At 38.5% G+C, this 6,577-nt stretch overlaps 1 pseudogene; it reads right to left on the reverse strand.

Annotated features, from left to right (window-relative positions):
* Positions 1–5,612: 5,612 nt before the first annotated feature.
* Positions 5,613–5,959, reverse strand: LOC100358601 (large ribosomal subunit protein eL42-like; annotated as a pseudogene).
* Positions 5,960–6,577: the final 618 nt, after the last annotated feature.

Consider the following 6,577-nt stretch of genomic DNA (forward strand, 5'->3'; position numbering starts at 1 on the left):
CCTAAATCAAATTTTACTGAACTATAATTAAAAGTCACAAAATCATGTGAGGCCTGGTTGACGCCGTGGCTCACTTGACTAATCCTCTGCCTGCGGCGCCGGCACCCCAAGTTCTAGTCCCAGTTGGGGCACCAGGTTCTAGTCCCAGTTGCTTCTCTTCCAGTCTAGCTCTCTGCTGTGGCCCAGGAGGGCAGTGGAGGATGGCCCAAGTACTTGGGCCCTGAACCCATGGGGGAGACCAGGAGGAAGCACCTGGCTCCTGGCTTCGGATCAGCGCAGCACGCTGGCCACAGCGCACTGGCCGTAGCAGCCATTTGAGGGGTGAACCAATGGAAAAAGGAAGACCTTTCTCTCTCTCTCTCTCTCCCTCCCTCTCTTTCTCTCTCTCTCACTGTCTAACTCTGCCTGTCCAAAAAAAAAAAAAAAAAAAATCATGTGAGGCCTAGTTGTAGTGGAGATGAACTTTGTGAATTAATCAGACAAAGGGAACATTTTTGTTGGCATCTGATGAAGTTAAGAGAGCATGCATGGAGATAGTGCTGCATGTGCAAAAGCCCTGAAGTGGGAAGGAGTTTCTATGCGCCTGAAGTTGTATCGATCACTTTATGTGTATTTCTCTTTTAATCCCCTCAACAATCCCACTAAGTTATTATCATCTTCTAACTCATCTTCTCATCCTAATTTAAGCAGTTTGATAACATGCTATTTTTAAAATCATTTTTTGTAGATGAGAAGCCTGAGACAGAGAGATAAAATAATATCCAAAATCACACAGCTACTAAGAAGTAGTTTTGAAATTGGCTTCCAGGAATATTCTTTTACTATTCTTCCAGGTCTGTTCTTTTACCTAGCATGCTATACTTTCATTATTTTTAATCCCAATAACCCATGCTTTCAACCTGGAGACACGTGTCCAGTTCTCAGCAATCCTAAAGAACCACCTTAATTTCAATGACTTCCTTCACAATACTAGGAAATACATTATCTTTCTTACCTTTCCAACATTTCCACTAAGAAAATGAGTTGAGAACTAGAATATTAAATGCAGGCTAGTGTTGAGCACTTGTAGTACTTTGCATAAGGAGAAGTATATGGCTTATAAGAATTAGGTTTACCTGTGAATAATAGAAATTCCAAATATCAGTTACTTAAAGATTCAAACATTTTCTCTCTCATATAAATCTCCACAGATATGTTAGGAAAAATCATGAAAGCCCTAGGTTCCTTCTATTTTCTGTTGTTACACCAACAGCAAAGTCATCTCATGATCCAAGATGGCTATTTGGGGTCTATATTAGTTTCCTAGGTCTGTTTTAATAATGTACATACAGAAATAAAGCATATGGGGGCTAATGCTGTAGTGTAGTAGGTTAAGCATCTGCCTATGCCACTGGCATCTCATATGGGTGCTGGTTTGAGTCCCAGCTGCTCAACTTCCAACCCAGCTCTCTGCTGATGGCCTGGAAAAGCAGCAGAAGATGGCCCAAATACTTGAGCCCCTGTACCTGTGTGGGAGACCTGGAAGAAGCTCCTGGCTCCTGGCTTTGGATGGGCCCAGCTCTGGCCATTGTGGCCATCTGGGGAGTGAACTGATGGATGGGAGACCTCTGTCTGTTTTCCCCTCTCTCTATAACTCTGACTCTCAAGTAAATAAAAAAACCAAGCACTGAGGCCGGCACCGTGGCTCACTTGGTTAATCCTCTGCCTGTGGTGCCGGCATCCCACATGGGCTCCGAGTTCTAGTCCTGGTTGCACCTCTTCCAGTCCAGCTCTCTGCTGTGGACCGGGAGGGCAGTGGAGGATGGCCCAAGTTCTTGGGCCCTGCACCCGCATGGGAGACCAGGAAGGAGCATCTTGCTCCTGGCTTTCGATTGGTGCAACGCTGGCCATAATGGCTATTTGGGGAGTGAACCAACGGAAGGAAGAATTTCTCTCTGTCTCTCTCTCTTGCTGTCTATAACTCTGTCAAATAATAAGAAAAAAAAATCAAGCACATGATAATACAAATAATTATCCTACAACAGAAATGCCTTGTCTTCCAGTTCTGGAGGCTAAAACTCTAATATCAAGGTTTTGGCATGGTCATGCTCTCTCTAATGGATGTAAAGCAAGAATTCTTTCTTGCATTTTTCCAGTTCTGCTACTTGCTAGCATTCTGTTGTGTTTATTGGTTTGTAGATGCAATACTTTGATGTATGCCTGTCTAATTACATGATCATCTTCTCCCAGTGTGACTCTACAGTATGTCTGCCTCTGTGTCTTCACACGATATTCTCCCTGTGTGAAGGCTTGCATTTTCCTCTCCTTATATTTCCATTCATATTGGATTAAAGCCCACCCTAATGACCTCATTGTAACTTGATTGAATCTATACAGACTCTTTTTCCAAACAAGGTCATATTTACATGTAGCAGGGGGGTTAGGAATTCAACATAACTTTTAAAGGGGGGGGGGTTGTAACAGTTTAACACATACTAAGTTCCAACATAATGTTTACATTCCAATCTGCAAAAATAATAAAAGAAGGAGGAGATCCTGCCTCTTTGCATTGAGGTTATTTTCTATGTAGTATTCAGAAAAATTCTGCTTATACTAGCCATACCTAGGTGCAAGAGAGGTTGGTCAGCTTGTGCCCAGTCAAACTGGAGAATCTGTTTCTAAAGAACAAGGAATGCATCCGTGTTGGGTGATAGCAAGCAGTACCTAACAAACATGTGAGCTACAGTTTCTCTTTAAATGGGTTACACTTACCAGTTTTTCAGATCTATTGGACTGTAATGTTCGACAATCTTGCAGAAAGCTAAGCAACTAGGCACAACACCTATTTGAGGTTAGGGCTGAGATACAAGCCTTTTTAGCAGTTTCAAACAAGTGATTAATATAGTGTAGTGGGGAGGTTCTGTAACTGGAATCAGATTGGGGTTGTCTAACTTATTACTATGACCTTGAACTACTTGGTAAACTTCCTTAAGTTTGTATTTCCTCATTTTCATATTGGAGACAATAATATCTAGCTCATATGATTGTGGTATGTCTTAACTACAATAGTATGTGAGAGTTTCTGCACAAATAAGGTACTTTATAGCTGTTTGTTAAAAATGAATTTAGGAAGGAGAAGGAGGGAGAGAAAAATGGATTTCTAGATGTAGCAGTCTAGTTCAAGGAAAAATCTTGAGAAAAATGAGTATTTCTTGTGCCCTTTTAAACAAGTAATAAATCTTTTTAGAAAATATTCATTTTTTTAATGTGATATATAATTTGATTTATTACTTGAGAGATGATTCTCAGGCAATCTAATCAGAAAACATTCTTTGAATAGATAATGTCACATGACCTGAAGAAGTACCAGCTATTGTTATTGGGTTATGTGAGTGATTCTGCCCCTAGCTGGAGGATTGCCTGCCCAGCCCATGCAGGAGATTAGCCTGACTGCTGGCAGGCAGCAGAAGCTGCCAGCAACTTTCCCCCACCCCTGCTCCCTGTTATAGGGCCCTGTAATTGCCCATCAGGGAAACTACTCCCAGGTGTGGCCCAGGTACAACAGGAAGGCTCTAGTCTATGTGAGCTTCAAGTTTATTGAGGAGCCTAGCAGGGCCAATATTGGCTCTTATAGAATTAGTGTTGCCCTGAGTTAGCTATGCCCCTTCTGTCTGCCCTTTAAGAGGTGTGTCTGATCATTAATAAAACGGACATGTTCACTGAAAAAAAAAAAAAAACTCTACAAAAGCAGGTCAAATAACTCCTTTGGTATTTTGTAGGTAATGTATACAGCTTTTCTGACAGATGTTGTAGGCAAATTGTCTCCTCTGTCATCTAATATCAAACCTCCCTCTTTTCCTGAATTCTTAGCTTGTGTGCTTGATGACATTTCTCAGCTTTCTTGTAGCTAAATGTGGCTTTATGTCTTCTATTGGTCAATAGGTACAAGCATAAATAGCATCTGAAAATTCTGGCCATATTTTTAAAAAGAAAAAGTATTTCTTCCCCTACATCTCTTTTCTCCTTCCAGCTACATGGGATGTGGATACAATGTGAACTTCTTTGGTGAAAGTATCTAGTTATGATGGCAGAACAATAAGATAGAAGGAAACTTGATCCCCAGTATTGTAGAGCTATTATACTGGACAGTTCTGCTTACACTTGGACTGTTACAGAAAAAGAGACTATTTTGTTTAAATCACTATTATTTTGACTTTTATTATAGTTACTGAGCCTGTATCCTTAAAAAGCACCCACAGATTTTGGTACTTAAAGGTGAGCATTGGTTGAGTGGTCAGGGAGTGTGTACAAACACACAGTCCTTACCCTCTGGAAAGCAGTCTACATCACTATACAGTGAAGAAGTATTTGAAATCCTGGTATCTGTGACAACTTGGAAAGTAGATCAAATGCTCTTGGAGGACATAGATTTTAAATAAAGGGTGAAAAATTCAAGATGTTGGAAATATATTGGCTGCTTCATTGTTTCAGTAAGGTTTGCAGGGAAGATAGGCACTGGATTGAGTCTATTTGCAAAGATCAAAGAGAATACAGCTTTCCTAAGAAGTTTTTTTCTATCACTTGCCAGCAGTCTAGTTCCTATTTATCACTTAGTAATACATGACTTTAGTTGATAAGACCAATTGTTTCTGATAGCGCAACAAAAACAATGCAGATAGGTTGCTACAAGAGGTGGCAAGAAGACAGTTTTTTTTCCCTACTTAATCTCTACCAAATCCCTCTCAAGCAAGTCCAAACCAAAAAAAAAATGTGTTTTCAAAATAATTTTATTCAGTGTTCAATAAGACCATCTTTAGAAAACCTTAACTTTTTTATTGAAAGATATAATCTAAGTAAAAAAAGTTCTTAGTAAAGAAGTGTAGCCTTAAGTAAATTTGTATAGATCAAATATCTCAAGCCAAAGTATATACTTTCCAGGGGAAATTTGAACAGATGTAACTTTAAGGGAGGGGGGAATCAATATTAAACTTTCATGTTGACTCTTTCTAAAAATCGTTCTACCTAAGAATTTCCCCATGGCTAAGAGTCATTGTACTTGTCCTTGACTGCCTTTCCTCTCACAATTGCTGTTCTCTCACTTGAATGCTGAAGGTCTACTACTTTTCTCCTATCTGCAATCTTACTATACTGTAAATGTGCAACACTTGATGATGTTTGCAATAGTCTGATAATATACAGATGACTTTTAATAAAACACCTAGATCATTGTGGCTATGAGAAAAAAGCCATTTAATTTACATGTATGTACATATTTTCATTGTAAAGAAACATGGTGGAGGTGATGAATATGAGGTCAAAAACACAAAATATATCATGTTAACATATTGTTATCCAAGGGAAGTGAAAAGGAAATATGAATTTGAGGAGCAAAAGGAACAATTGAAGAAACTAATTGTTCACATCTTTTAAGAAAACAGGGATGTTGTTAAATCACTATATTATTTACATTCTTTTTGATATATTTAGAATGATATATGAGGGTGCTTCAAATGTTCACAGAAAAATGGAATTAAAAGAGAATGTGTATTTCCACTGATTTTTTAAGACCCCCTCATAACCATTTTATTTATTTATTTATCTATTTTGAAAGTGACTTTAAGATGTTATTGTCTTCATAGTAAAACAGAAGATGAAGCTTGGAAGTGGATTACTTGGCCCCATTATCTTCTTCCCCTCGCCCCCCGGTTCAAGATGTTTGAATTTCTTAATAGCCAAAATTCTTTTAGATCTACAGTTGGGCACAACTCACTCAAACCTCAGCACCATCTTCTTTGTAGTTTTAGCCTTTTTCCAGAAAATTGACTTAGTCTGCCCACCATAGACACTCTGCTTCCTCTTATGTCACTTTTCATGGGCATACAGAGAATCTTTGCCTTTCTTGTACTGTGTTACTTTGAGGGGGTTGGTACTTGCTACAGTTCTTACAGAAAGTTTGGTGGATTTTAGGCATATCTACCATGTTTGCAGCAGCAATATTGGCACAGAAAAAGCCAATTTTATTTTTAAATGTCAAAATATACAATATGTTGGAATGGTTTCTTTTGCTCTTATTTAAACATAAGAGGAGAAAACTTTTATATTTAGATTTAAACATCTTTAGGTGAATTTGTAGTATTAAAATTGTTCTTTAGCTGCATATTCAAGCAAAAATGTTTTAACAACATATCTCTGTTCCCCGTTACTGCTAGATTACTTCCCATAAGCTCTTCATATATGCAATATCATGGACCCCCTTGCTACGGGGCAAAGAATGCCCTTTTTTATTTAGAATTGCTGATGACTCCTGGTTAGTTGTATATTGTCTAGGAAGCCAAACAAAATCAGCAGAAGTTTTGTCTGCATAAAGTGTAGGGACAGTTAAGCTTTACACTTGGGTATAATGGATGGGCCTTTCAGTTTAAGTGTAAACGGTAACATTAGGTTATTTGAGGTGAAGAAACATACATGGAAACAGAACAATGTATGCCTTTCTTTTTCTGAAGAGATGTTTCTTTTCTTTCAGAAAAAAAGCTGAAAATATACTTTCTCATTCCTTCCATAGTTGATACTTTCACATGGAGATAACCTTGCTGAAACA

Source organism: Oryctolagus cuniculus, chromosome 11 (genome assembly GCF_051225735.1).
Source record: "Oryctolagus cuniculus isolate XC-2025 breed Fujian yellow rabbit chromosome 11, ASM5122573v1, whole genome shotgun sequence".
Taxonomy (NCBI): domain Eukaryota; kingdom Metazoa; phylum Chordata; class Mammalia; order Lagomorpha; family Leporidae; genus Oryctolagus; species Oryctolagus cuniculus.